Source organism: Haematobia irritans, chromosome 2 (genome assembly GCF_050003625.1).
Source record: "Haematobia irritans isolate KBUSLIRL chromosome 2, ASM5000362v1, whole genome shotgun sequence".
In the NCBI taxonomy this organism is placed as follows: Eukaryota; Metazoa; Arthropoda; class Insecta; order Diptera; family Muscidae; genus Haematobia; species Haematobia irritans.
This window is the reverse complement of record NC_134398.1, coordinates 223285101-223300236: the sequence shown is the minus strand read 5'-3', so window position 1 is coordinate 223300236 and position 15136 is coordinate 223285101. Positions and strand designations below refer to the sequence as shown.

Below are 15136 nucleotides of genomic sequence, written 5' to 3'. Positions count from 1 at the left end.
TTTTCTATAGAATATACACGCAAAGAAAAAAAAAACGTTTGGAAAACGTGATCTGGAAACGTTTTTCTTTTGTTAGAGTTTTTTGAATTGCTTCGAAAATTTAAAATTTTTATCACCAAAAAAATTCGTTTGTTACAAAATTTTTATTTTTTCAATAAAAAAAGTTATTTTTGAAACAACAACACAATCCATTTCGTTTATATCAAACACTGTTCTTTTCTGACTTTAGGCCTTTAATAAGACATATTTTACAGTTCAAAATTTAATATACTATAATGTAATGTTGAACATTTTTTCGGAATCTTCCGAACATATCTGGAATATATGTAAAAAAAAAACAAAAAAAAACTTTGGTCGAAGCAGGGATCGAACCCACGACCCTTGGCATGCAAGTCGGACGTAGCAACCACTGCTCCACGGTGCCAAACTAAATGTTTGTTTATGTTAAATAAACTTTGTTTATTCGGTTCGTGGGCGCCGCAAGCTATGCTATATAAATATAACTTATATGGATATTTATCTATTGATGACCATAACAGGTACATAGCTCAGTGGTTAGTGTGTTGGCTTACAAAGTGCATGGTCCGCGGTTCGATTCTCCGTCCAGGCGACAGGTAAAAAATTTTAAAAATTTATAAAATCGTATAATTTCTTCTACATTTTTGGTATTACAGGAAAAGGTGCTAAGAACTAAAAAACCTCGTGGATGTGAGAAAGATGTGAGGGAAAATGCAATTAGCAAGAAAATAATGTTTTTTTTTAGTTTGTCTTTATGAAATTGTTTTTACATCCTGGAAAAGAATAAACGTTTATCACAAAAAGTATATACTAGAGCATTGCATGAGAACATTCATTCATAGCGCACACAACTGCACTCACGAAACGGTTCGAGAAGACTGAATAATCTTCATTGATCGAATGAATAGAATGAGAACACTCCCAATAAACACAGGATGAGCGTTTTTCAAATGCAACAACTTTTCAGTTTGAGGGTAAATATAATTTTCAACATAAATTCAACTTGACTTGAAATAGCTTATCTTCAATACATCTTCAAATTGTTTGCGAATTACTTCTAATTTGCAAAAATGTTGACGAAATCTTTGAAAAGTTGTTGAAGATAATATGAGAAAACTTTGACAAAACACTACCCTAAAATGCAACGAAAAAAACCATGTGGTTTTCAATACTTATTTGTGCAACGAAGTTCGTGGTCAATTGCAAGAAATAAAAAAATGGAAAATTTTAGACAAATAACCAAATAGTTTATAAAAATAGGTAAGTGAAAATAAAAAATGAAATAAAACTTTAAGGAATGTATATCTCTTTGCAGAAAACTAAAATTATGGATTCTACGTTCTTGAAAACATTAAAAAGCTGACCGATGAAAAAATGGTGGATAATTAACTGGAATTGCTTCAAATAGTTTATAATAATTGGTACGTCAATATGAAAAATTAAATCAACAATTTAGAGAAGTCACTAAAATTAAATCTCTTTGCAGAAAACCAAAATCTTTGGATTCTACATTCTTGCAAACATTAAGAAGCTGACCAATGAAAAATGAGTGGCTTATCGACAAGAAAAAGTTTCCAGAAACATTACAAGTGCAACCAATTAGAATTGTTAAAAACAACAAATTGTTGAAATCAACAACTTCTGGATGAAAATGGACATCACATCGTCAGTTTAATTCATATGCTATTATCAGTTTAAAATGGATATTTTGTGAATTTCTTCTGCTGGAAATCAATTCTAACACGCGGTCCAGTACGTTCCTAATTTCAAATTGCCCGCTTGTTAATAAATTTTAATGCTGTTTTATGACACCAAAAGGAAGGAAAACGAATTATCAATGCAAAAGTGTTTACTAATAATGTTTAAGATATTTAAAGTTTTGTTGTTTGTTTTTTTTTTTTTTGTTCTTATTTGTTGCTATGTTTAATAAGATTATTATTTATCAATTGGTATTGTAGTGTATTATGTAGTGTAGTGTATTATTATATATTTTATTTTGATGAAAATGAATAAATTATACAAAATTCATTGAATTTTGGCTTTGACTTTCGATTTGAAGTGGGGATATCATTCATACAAATTTAGGTTGAAAAGTATTTGCAACGATGTTAATTTTGAATTTGACTCGCATCGAAAATTGTTTGACAAATTATTGAGTAGCGATGCATTTCAATTTGAGGATAACACTTGAGATATTATTGCTAATGTGTTGAATTTCACTGTTGAGGGTAATGTCTGTTTTTTGTTGAGAACGCGATTTTCTCAACAATTTCTCAACTTGAATATTACCCTAATACTTTGAAAAAATGTTTGAAAAATTGTTGAAATTTAGCATTTTTCAAACGTTTGTGTTTATTGGGCTGGCTTGATCGAATCGGTTCGAATGAATGTAAATGTATGAATGAGACATGGTTTGAATCACACCCAATAATTCAGTATCGAGTGAATGTTGTTGTGACGTCACATCATTGAAGTTGTGCATTTGTTTCCATTCTCGGTCGCAAGCAAACATTCGATTGCATTTGGTGAAACGGGATAATCGAGAATACTCGAACATTTAGCGGGAGTTTCGGGAATTTGCAAAGTTCTCGAGTATGTTATGACAAAAAATGGAATCATGCTTAATGAGAAAAGAAGTCATACAGTTTGTGTTTCTGTAGATATAAGTGTGTAATTAATAGTTAAGCTTATTGACGATAAAATGAGTAATTCTAACAAGGTAAATGTTTAAATTTGTTATGTTTTTATATGTAACTAGCAAAAGTAAATTTATTTTTGTATTTTTCGTCTGTTTTTTATACCATCCACCATAGGAAGGGGGTATATTAAGTTTGTCATTCCGTTTGTAATACATCGAAATATTGCTTTAAGACCCCATAAAGTATATATATATTCTGGGCCGCGGTGAAATTCTGAGTCGATATACGCATGTCCGTCCGACCGTCTGTTGAAATCACGCTAACTTCCGAACGAAACAAGCTATCGATTTGAAACTTGGCATAAGTAGTTGTCATTGTGTAGGTCGGATGGTATTGCAAACGGGACATATTTTATCAAAATTTTATTTGTATAGAAAATTTTATCAACATTGTATTTCTATAGAAAATTTGATCAAAATTTTATTTCTATAGAAAACTTTGTGAAAATTTTATTTCTATAAAAATGTTTATCAAAATTTTATTTCTATAGAAGATTTTATCAAAATTTTATTTCTATAAAAAATGTTGTCATAATTTTATTTCTATAGAAAATTTTGTCAAAATTTTATTTCTATAGAAAATGTTGTTAACATCTATAAAAAAAATTATCAAAATTCTATTTCTATAGAAAATTCTATCAAAATTGTATTTCTATAGAAAATTTTTTTCAAAATTTTATTTTTATAGAAAATTTTTTCAAAATTTTATTTTTATAGAAAATTTTATCAACATTATATTTGTATAGTTCTGCTTGAGGTCATATGAATAAAAACAGATGTTGTTTTTTTTTTTCTTTTGAGTTGTATTTTTATTTAATATTATCCAATATTTCGAAACATCTCCGATGTTCGTCTTCAGGGAAATTTTTTAGAAGTAAAGAACAATGAACTTATTCGCAAACGAGTAAATCTATAAAAAATTTTATTTCTATAGAAAATTATTAACATTTTATTTCTATAAAAAATTTTCTCAAAATTTTATTTCTATAGAAAATTTTGTCAACATCGTATTTCTACACTGTTAGAAAAATATGTTTTTCATATGTTCCGTTATAAACAAAATGTGTTTCGGACACAATTTTTAAACACAATATATTTAAGTGCAAACATGTAATGTTCCTAAACTAACACAAAATGTTTGGGACACATATGTTAATATGTTAGAATATATTATGTTTGGGGCATGAATGTTTCATAAAAATAATATGTGTGAATGTATACATATATAAATTTACAAATTTCGAGTAAACATATATATGTTGTGATAATTTATTCAGAGAGCGACAGAGAGAGAGAGAGAGAGAGAGTATAGAGAAAGAAATAGAGATGGAAACCGGGAGGGTTGATGAAAGATATCCACATAACACAGGGAAAGAATCGAAATGGAGCAATTTCTGTGAAACCGCTTGTATGTTGTTTCGGAAAACTGTTTTATGATAAGGCCAAAAATGTAATATGCTGAAGTCTAAATATTATTTAATTTGAATATTAGAATGAGTATTCGGAATAAAGAGAATAGACATTCGGAACCAAGAGAATAGACATTTGAAAAAAACAGCATATTTGTATTACAGAAAAAGATGCGAAGAACTCAAAAATTTCGTGGAAGTGAAAATTATCTGAGGAAATGAGCACAATCTTCTTTGAGGAATTCTTCCAAGCATATAATATTTTTGGATTCAAAATGCTTCCAAACATATAATATGCTCACATAAAACAAACATATTAATGTTTCGGCAGTATCCAATAATATATGTGCTTCCTGCAAAATATGTTTGGAACATATGTTAGAGAAGCGATTTTTTTTGAGGGTGTATAAAAAATTTAATCAAAATTTTAGTTCTATAGAAAATTTGATCAAAAATTTTATTTCTATAGAAAATTTGGTCAAAATTTTATTTCTGTAGAAAATTTTTATCAACATTTTATTTCTATAAAAAATTTGGTGAAAATTTTATTTCAATAGAAAATTTTGTCGACATTTTATTTCTATGGAAAATTTTGTCAAAATTTTATTTCTATAGAAAAAGGAAAAATATTTTATTTCCTTTAAATACGAATGCCCTTTATTTTTTATACGAAAAAGTGAATTGGATTTTAACGATTACTTACTATAATGCCCAAAAATATCATCCCAAATGTTTCTCCTAAAAAGTAGAGCAATATTTAGTTTTGCTGTTAATACCTTTTTACATAGAAATGCAGAAGGTTTTGTCCACTTTATGTTATTTTTTTTTACTTCATACACAAGCGCCTTTCCATCAACTTACAACTAAACAAACGTACAATACATATAAAAGTTGTTGTTATTGTTACTAAGTGAGGGCAAAAAAAGATTCGAAATCCTCGATTCCTACACTTTGTTTTCGAAAACAATTTGACTCATTGTGTTTGATCCTGAAGACTGAAGTTGTTTGATTGACCGTTTCACACAACACAAATGAGAACGAGTTATGGTTGTATTCGAACTTACAAACATCGGTCCAAACGGGAACGACTACAAATCTCTACGTTACTTGTTGGGCTTCGAGATGTTCTCGAACACAAAAATATATGACCGATGCAATGCTCTAGTATATACTTTTCTTCCAAATACACTTCCTTACAGCGAAAAGCAAATGAGAAACGAACTTTGTTTGTCTAAAATTTCGTTTGGGAGGAAAGAATTATTTTTTTGCGTGTATGGTGATAGTAAACCTATCCCCCTTACGAAAGTTGTCGTTTCTATTGTACTCGTAGATATTGACATACTATACCAAGATTTTGCCCAAACAATTTTCGATAGATTTAAAATGCAAGAGCATAGCAAATAACACTCACCAAAACACATTCAAAAGGAATCGTTCGTAAATATCATTAAAAGTGCGATAATCGTTTAATGGGGGGGGGGGGGGCAGTATGGGGTGGTACTCAGGAAAATTACTGCAGTAATTATTATGTTACACACTAAACAATGCCGCACTTCCTTTGGCCAAGAGAATGCTTCGTATAGTTCCTCCCACGTCGCATACAAACACCAGGGGAAAATCAGAAATTTGCAAAATCTAATTTAGGCTTTGGAAACGGAGGAAAGCGTGAAGAAGAATTCGCATTTACGACAACGCAACCAAGAGAAGACAATAAAACCGAAGCATGCAATGATGGCATTAACACACATTTACCCAAACGCAACACAATCACACACTGAAACATACCGTCTAACACGTTCTCTCAATGTCTACCATGCTCAATGCAGAACATCCTCTTTTACAAGCCCCGGGAACAGGAAATACCATTCCGGAACAATGCTTTTTTATGGCGTTACATTTTGTAAATCATCATCAATGCTTGTACATGGACTCACTGGTGGTAATATGATTTTATTTTGCTTCACTGTTTTTTTTCGCAAATCATGACCCTCGAACACTGTATGGAGAAACTTTTGTTATGCGTGTATATGAGTGTGTGTGTGTGTGCGTAAGAGTTTCTCCTCCATTGCTTCATGCTTGATTTCCTTGGTGGTTCATTCTTTCTATTAAATTCTCATTTGGCCATGTTTATCCCCAACCTCTCCCTTAGTGAGGTGTAAAAGGTTTCGAGTTTATTCTCCCCAATGGCTTTGGCCTTTGAAAACGGCAAGGTAAACGAAACAACAAAATGGTGGGAATACTATTTTACGATCATAATTGAATTCACTTAAGCGTATAAGTGTTATGAACTTTCAAGAACTTTAGAATGTCCGGTCTTTTTGTGGAAGTGAAAAATTAGACAAATTAAAGAAATTGAAAACTTCCGAAGAAAGTTGGACGATAAAGTACAATACGTTCTTGTAGTTGAATACTTTTCTCTCGTTTGATAACACAGGGGAACAGTGGTTCTGTTGATTAATAACTGAATATAGTTTTTGAAGGTTATTTGAGACGCTGAATCCAAGTCTGTTTTTTGGATTCAGCGAAATTTAAAAACAATGTAAGCACGGCTTAAAGAGAATATTGTTTGGGAGTTTTGGAATTTTTTTTTTTTAATTTAATATGGTGAACCGTTTTGAAGTTATTCCAATATATGTAGCGGAAGTGCCTTAATTTTGAACAAAACAGTATATCTCGAAAAGTCGAGCTGATAGAAAAAGCCAAGTGCAGATTTGAATTCAGCGTCTCAAATAACCTTAAAAATAGTATTCAGTTCTTAATCAACAGAACCATAAAAAAAACTAACTTATTTGTATGTACAAACACTTACCCATTAGAAAATGTTATTTTTGTATGGAAATCGCGATTTATATCAATTCAGTAAATCGTGAACAAAATCAAAAGTTGTGCACCCATTGTAATGAAATAAAATTCTATTTGTTCGAAATATATTTAACTAACTGTTTCTGGACCAAGACTGTGATTTTTGGGCCGTTTTGGTTTTTTAGAATTTTTTTTTATACCCTCCATCATAGGATGGGGGTATATTAACTTTGTCATTCCGTTTGTAACACATCCAAATATTGCTCTAAGACCCCATAAAATATATATATTCTGGGTCGTGGTGAAATTCTGAGTCGATCTAAGCATGTCCGTCCGTCCGTCCGTCTGTTGAAATCACGCTAACTTCCGAACGAAACACGCTATCGACTTGAAACTTGGCACAAGTAGTTGTTATCGATGTAGGTCGGGTGCTATTGAAAATGGGCCATATCGATCCACTTTTACGTATAGCCCCTATATAAAGGGACCCTCAGATTTGGCTTGTGGAGCCTCTAACAGCAGCATATTTCATCCGATCCGGCTGAAATTTGGTATATGGTGTTGGTATATGGTCTCTAACAATCATGCAAAAATTGGTCCACATCGGTCCATAATTATATATAGCCCCCATATAAACCGATCCCCAGATTTGGCTTGCGGAGCCTCAAAGAGACGAAACTTTCATCCGATTCGGCTGAAATTTGGTACATGATGTTGGTATATGGTCTCTAACAACCATGCAAAAATTGGTCCATATCGGTCCATAATTATATATAGCCCCCATATAAACCGATCCCCAGATTTGGCTTGTGGAGCCTCTAAAAGAAGCATATTTCATCCGATCCGGCTGAAATTTGGTACATGGTGTTGGTATATGGTCTCTAGTAATCATGCAAAAATTGGTCCATATCGGTCCATAATTATATATAGACCCCATATAAACCGATCTCCTGATTTGGCTTGCGAAGCCTCAAAGAGGAGCAAATTTCATCCGATCCGGCTGAAATTTGGTACATGGTATTGGTATATGGTCTCTAACAACCATGCAAAAATTGGTCCATATCGGTCCATAATTATATATAGACCTCATATAAACCGATCTCCAGATTTGGCTTGCGAAGCCTTAAAGAGGAGCAAATTTCATCCGATCCGGCTGAAATTTGGTACATGGTATTGGTATATGGTCTCTAACAACCGTGCAAAAATTGATCCACATCGGTCCATAATTATATATAGCCCCCACATAAAACATTCTCCAGATTTGACCTCCGTAGCCTCTTGGAGGAGCAAAATTCATCTGATCCGGTTCAAATTAGGAACGTGGTGTTAGTATATGGTCGCTAACAACCATACCAAAATTGGTCCAATCACACAAAAATTGGTCCATATCGGTTCATAATCATGGTTGCCACTAGAGCCAAAAATAATCTACCAAAATTTTATTTCTTTAGAAAATTTTGTCAAAATTTTATTTCTAGAGAAAATTTTGTTAAAATTTTATTTCTAGAGAAAATTTTGTTAACATTTTATTCGGTTCATAATAAAATTGTCATCATTGTCAAAATTTCATTTCTATAGAAAATTTTGTCAAAATTTTATTTCTATAGAAAATTTTGTCAAAAGTTTATTTCTATAGAAAATTTTGTTAAAATTTTATTTCTGTAGAAATTTTTGTCAAAATTTTCTTTCTATAGAAAATTTTGTCAACATTTTTGTTTCTAAAGAAAATTTTGTGAAAATTAAATTTAAAATTTTATTTCTGTAGAAAATTTTGTCAAAATGTTGTCTACTTTGTCAAACTGAATTATATACGTATTGGATCGATCTTTTTTGATTTAATATATACCACGTATGGACTTACATACAATTTAGAGGATGGTGTTAGGATGTTTTAAGATACCTTGCCATCGGCAAGCGTTACCGCAACTTAAGTAATTCGATTGTGGATGGCAGTGTTTAGATGAAGTTTCTACGCAATCCATGATGGAGGGTACATAAGCTTTGGCCTGGCCGAACTTACGGCCGTATATACTTGTTTTGATTAATTTTTATTAAAAATATATATTTTTTTAAATAACAGTATAAAAAAAAAACAATCATTTTTTAACTGACTTAGTTTTCTGAGTTTGATTAAAAAGTTAAGTTTAATTAAAATTTTCAATCATTCGCAGTTTTAGTCCAATCCATTTTAAATTTGGCACTAGTATGTGTTTTTGGTTAGAATAGAACATTTTTGATTTTGAAAGAAATCGATTAAGATTAATTTTAGCTCGCATATATATGGGAGCAATATCTAAACCTGAACTGATTATAATCAAATTTGGATCATTTTACGAAACGAAACAGTTGTAATGTTTTTGCACAATTTAAAGTACATCAGGGAAAAACTCTGGCTTCTAGAGTAGTAGTGGCGATATTACAAGGAAAATGTAGGTATTTTGACCATTTTTGTCGAAATCAGAAAAACATATATATGGGAGCTATATCTAAATCTGAATCGATTTCAACCAAATTTGGCACGCATAGCTACAATGCTAATTCTACTCCCTGTGCAAAATTTCAAATAAATCGGAATTAAAAATTGGCCTCTGTGGTCATATGAGTGTAAATCGAGCGAAAGCTATATATCTAAATCTGATCCGATTTCAACCATATTTGACACGCATAGCTACAATGCTAATTCTACTCCCTGTACAAAATTTCAACTAAATCGGAGCAGAAAATTGGCCTCTGTGGTCATATGAGTGTAAATCGGGCCAAAGCTATATATGGGAGCTATATCTAAATCTGAACCGTTTTCAACCAAATTTGGCACGCTATTCTACTCCCTGCTATTCTACTCCCTGTGCAAAATTTCAACCAAATTGTGGTAAAACTCTGGCTTCTGGGACCGTATTAGTCCATATCGGGCGAAAGCTATATATGGGAGCTATATCTAAATCTGAACTAAATTTGGCACACTTGACTATAGTACTAATTGTTCTTCTTGTGCAAAATTTTAAGCAAATTAGGGTAAAACTCTGGCTTCTGGGGCCATATAAGTCCATATCGGGCGAAATATATACATGAGAGCTATATCTAAATTTTCTTCCAAAATCAATAGGGTTCTATTCTGAGCCAAAACACATACTTGTGCCAAATTTTAAGTCGATTGGACTAAAACTGCGACCTAGACTTTGATTACAAAAATGTGTTCACGGACAGACGGACATGGCTATAGCCAACCCTGAGCATTTTTGCCAAAGACACCATGTGTCTATCTCGTCTCCTTCTGGGTGTTGCAAACATATGCACTAAGTTATAATACCCTGTTCCACAGCGTGGCGCAGGGTATAATTATCTTCATTTAATTTAATTTGACCCTAGTCAACATATTATGTCACGTTAGCATCTTAAGTCTTTGGAAAATAAAATCCAATTTGTGAATTAGTTTTGTCGTAACATTTGCTATTCATTAAATTTTCATTCATACATAAAAACTTATTTCGTTCGCCATAGATCACGGAAGATGGCAATACTTGAGACGTTATTGGGACATCTCAATTAGTTAAATGATGTTGTTAAATATTTATAAAATTAATCGGATTTGGTCAATATTTAAATTCTCAATCGAAATTAAATGAAAATCCACAATGGATAATTATGCAAAGGCCTTAAAAACCTAACCTGCAGGCATTAAAAGCCAAAACAACAATCTCAGACACCGATGGCTTTGTGTGTTATTTGATTTTGATGTAGACATTTGAATGTAACTTTTTTTTAAACTTTTTTATTAAAAATGAAATACAATTCAATTAGAAATATGTAAATAAATTCAAATTCGACATTAATTTTTCATGTGCGATAGGCGAATTGTTTTGTCTTTGTTATTCAGTCATAATGGGCTTGTCTGTTAAGCTGGTTTCTTATTTTTGCCTTGCATTGTTGCTTCTATTCCGTATTGTGTTTTTTTTATACCCTCCACCATAGGATGGGAGGTATATTAACTTTGTCATTCCTTATATTCTGGGTCGTGGTGAAATTCTGAGTCGATCTAAGTATGTCCGTCCGTCCGTCTGTTGAAATCACGCTAACTTCCGAACGAAACAAGCTATCGACTTGAAACTTGGCATAAGTAGTTGTTATTGACGTAGGCCGGATGCTATTGCAAATGAGCCATATCGGACCAATTTTTCGTATAGCCCCAATATAAACGGACCCAAAGATTTGGCTTGCGGAGCCTCTAAGAGAAGCAAATTTCATCCGATCTGGCTGAAATTTGGTACATGGTGTTAGTATATGGTCTCTAATCACCATGCCAAAATTGGTCCATATCGGTCTATATTTATATATAGCCCCCATATAAACCGATCCCCAGATGTGACCTCTGGAACCTCTTGGAGGAGCAAATTTCATCCGATCCGGTTGAAATTTGGGATGTGGTGTTAGTATATGGTCACTACAACCAGGGCTGTGGAGTCGAGCCAATTTTGCTCGACTCCGACTCCAACTTCAGCATTTCTCATCAACTCGACTCCGACTCCGGAGTCGACTCCGGGTAATATAACTAAATCTCATTTTAATACCACTAATTTGTAGTTCTATTGTGGGGGTACCGTAAGTGGATCGATATAAAGTATCGTATATATTTATGTGTGCAAAAAAAAGGTCTTAATTTCACATTAGATACCAATTGAACTCTATATTTCAAATCTAGGGCAATGTTTAATAAATAAAATAATGATATAAATACCCATCATAATATGAGAAGATACCAACAGTATATGTATTTGTGGACCAAAATTATTGTTACTATCTCAAATCCTTTAAATTTTTTGCGAGCTATATAAAGGTTTATATTCCCATATGCATGAATTTGAATCTGAATCGATTTAGACAAATTTGTATATACTTCTACAAAATCTATGTACTTAAAATTTAAATTTAACGTTATTGGACGTAACACAATTTTAACAAAAAATAAAAATGCAAGGACAGTCTAAAGTCGGGCGGGCCGATTATTATATACTCTGCACAACTTTGTATTTAGATCTACATTTTGATAAAATCTCAAATCAGACTTCTACAAAATCTCGGGCAATATTTGGGAAATATTTATAATTGTTTAGACAATTTCGCAAAAATGTATTTATGATTCATTCATTGGAAAATTTGAAGATTTGAGTCATTTCTACATGTTTTCGACTTAGCAGTGAGTATCTGTGACCATACAATTTTGGAAAATTTTTTATCTAGTAAATAAAATTTTTATAGAAATAAAAGTTTGAAAAAATTATCAATAGAAATACAATTAAAAAAAATTTGTGTAGCAAACAAAATTTTGCAAAATTTTCTATAGAAATAAAATTTTGCAAAATATTCTATAGAAACAAATTTTTGACTAAATTTTCTATAGAAATAAAATTTTGACTAAATTTTATATAGAAAAAAATATTTCTACAGTAAAAAAATTTTGCTATAGAAATAAAATTTGGCAAAATTTTTAATAGAAATAAAATTTTGAAAAAATTATCAATAAAAATACAATTTTAGAAAAATTTTTGTGTAGTAACTAAAATTCTGAAAAAAAAATCTACAGAAACAAAATTTTGACTAAATTTTCTATAGAAATAAAATTTTGACCAATTTTTCTAATAAAAAATCTATCACTATAAAATTTTGGCAAAATTTTCTATAGAAATAAAATTTTGACCAAATTTTCTAATAAAAAATTCAATTACTATAAAATTTTGGCAAAATTTTCTATAGAAATAAAAGTTTGACTTAAATTTTTATAGTTTGACTTAAATTTAATTTTTTTTATAAAATTATCAATAGAAATAAAATTTTGAAAAAAATTTTGTATAACAAACAAAATTTTGCAAAATTTTCTATAGAAATAAAATTTTGCAAAATATTCTATAGAAACAAAATTTTGACTCAATTTTCTACAGAAATAAAATTTTGAATAAATTTTCTATAGAAAAAATATTTCTATAGTAATAAAATTTTGAATAAATTTTTATAGAAATAAAAATTTGACAAAATTTGCTATAGAAATAAAATTTTGACAAAACTTTTTATAGAAATAACATTTTGACAAAATTTTCTATAAAAAACAACTTTGAAAAAATTTTCTGTCAACATTCCACATATGTATATGGCCTTAAAATAAAATAAAAAAAAATAATTTCGATTGTTCGAAATATTTCAAATAAATTGATATGGGCATTAAAATGGATCGATTCAGCCCATCTGCTAGTCTAACATTATAGGAAACATAAAAAGATAGACGTAATTGGAAGTTGATTTTCATTTATAATCATGCTGTACACTGATCGAATGAATAACACAATGGAAACTAATTTGCGTAAAAATTTGCTTAGTTACAAAAATGTGAAGTGTTTTAAAAAATGTGGTTTAGCCGGAGTCGGAGTCGAGCAAAATTTTTACGACTCCGACTCCGACTCCAGCAAAATCTTCAGACTCCGACTCCAAGACTCCGACTCCGACTCCGGCTCCACAGCCCTGCTAACAACCATACAAAAATTGGTCGATATCGGTCCATAGTTACATATATCCTCCATATAAACAAATCCCCAGGTATGACCTCCGGAGCCTCTTGGAGGAGCAAATTTATCCGATCCGGCTGAAATTTGGTACGTGGTGTTAGTATATGGTTTCTAACAACTATGCAAAAATTGGTCAATATCGGTCCATAATTACATATAACCCCCATATAAACCGATCCCCAGATTTGATCTCCGGAGCCCCTTGGAGGGGGCAAAATGCATCCGATCCGGTTGAAATTTTGTACGTGGTGTTAGTTTATGGTTTCTAACAACCATGCAAAAATTGGTCCATATCGGTGCATAATAATATATAGCCCTCATATAAATCGATCCCCAGATTTGACCACCGGAACCTCTTGGAGGAGCAAAATTAATCCCATTCGGTTGAAGTTTTGTACGTAGCACTAATATATGGCCGCTAACAGCCATGCAACAATTGGTCCATATCGGTCTATAGTTATATATAGCCGATCTCCAATCACACCAAATTTACCAAATCTACCACAATTTTATTTCTATAGAAAATTTTGTCAAAATTTTATTTCAATAGAAAATTTTTTCAAAATTTTATTTCTATAGATAATTTTGCCAAAATTTTATTTCTATAGAAAATTTTGTCAAAATTTTATTTCTATAGAAATTTTTTTCAAAATTTTATTTCTATAGATAATTTTGCCAATATTTTATTTCTATAGAAAATTTTGTCAAAATTTTATTTCTATAGAAAATTTTGTCAAAATTTTATTTCTATAAAAAATTTTGTCAAGATTTTAATTCTATTGAAATTTTTATCAAAATTTTATTTCTATAGAAAATTTTATCAAAATTTCATTTCTATAAAAAATTTTGTCAAAATTTTAATTCTATTGAAATTTTTATCAAAATTTTATTTCTATAGAAAATTTTGTCAAAATTTTATTTCTATAGAAAATTTTGTCAAAATTTTATTTCTATAGAAAATTTTTTCAAAATTTTATTTCTATAGAAAATTTTGACAAAATCTTATTTCTATAGAAAATTTTGTCAAAATTTTATTTCTATAGAAAATTTTGTCAAAATTTTATTTCTATAGAAAATTTTGACAAAATCTAATTTCTATAGAAAATTTTGTCAAAATTTTATTTCTATAGATAATTTTGTCAAAATGTTATTTCTATAGATAATTTTGTCAAACTGAATTATATACGTATTTAATCGGCTTTTTGTTTTTTTTTTAATATATACGCAGTATGGACTAACTTACAATTAAGAAGACGGTGTTAAGAAGTTTCAAGATACCTTGTCATCGACAAGTGTTACCGTAACCCAAGTAATTCGATTGTGGATGACAGTCTTTAGTAGACATTTCTACGCAATCCATGGTGGAGGGTACATAAGATTCGGCCTGGCCGAACTTACGGCCGTATATACTTGTTTTTTTTTTTGTTGATGAACATTAAAAAGAAGTCTCATTTCATTTCAAGTTTGCCGTGATAAGGATGATGCTAAAGGACTTTCATGTTCACAAACTCTCTCACACACACAAATGGGCTTAAGATTTCTTCTGTTAATAAGATTTCTTAAAGTATATTAAAGATTTATTTACACCAGGTGAAACGATTGAATAATTTATGAGAATTAATGTAACCGGAAAACATTAAAACATTTTTCTAATTATT

At 30.7% G+C, this 15136-nt stretch overlaps 1 long non-coding RNA gene across 1 annotated transcript; it reads left to right on the top strand.

Moving 5' to 3' along the window:
• The first annotated feature begins 944 nt into the window (after positions 1-944).
• On the top strand, positions 945-1835 carry LOC142225341 (uncharacterized). The gene is made up of 3 exons (XR_012719229.1): positions 945-1278; positions 1334-1439; positions 1505-1835. It is a non-coding gene; the product is annotated as an uncharacterized LOC142225341 (long non-coding RNA).
• Positions 1836-15136: the final 13301 nt, after the last annotated feature.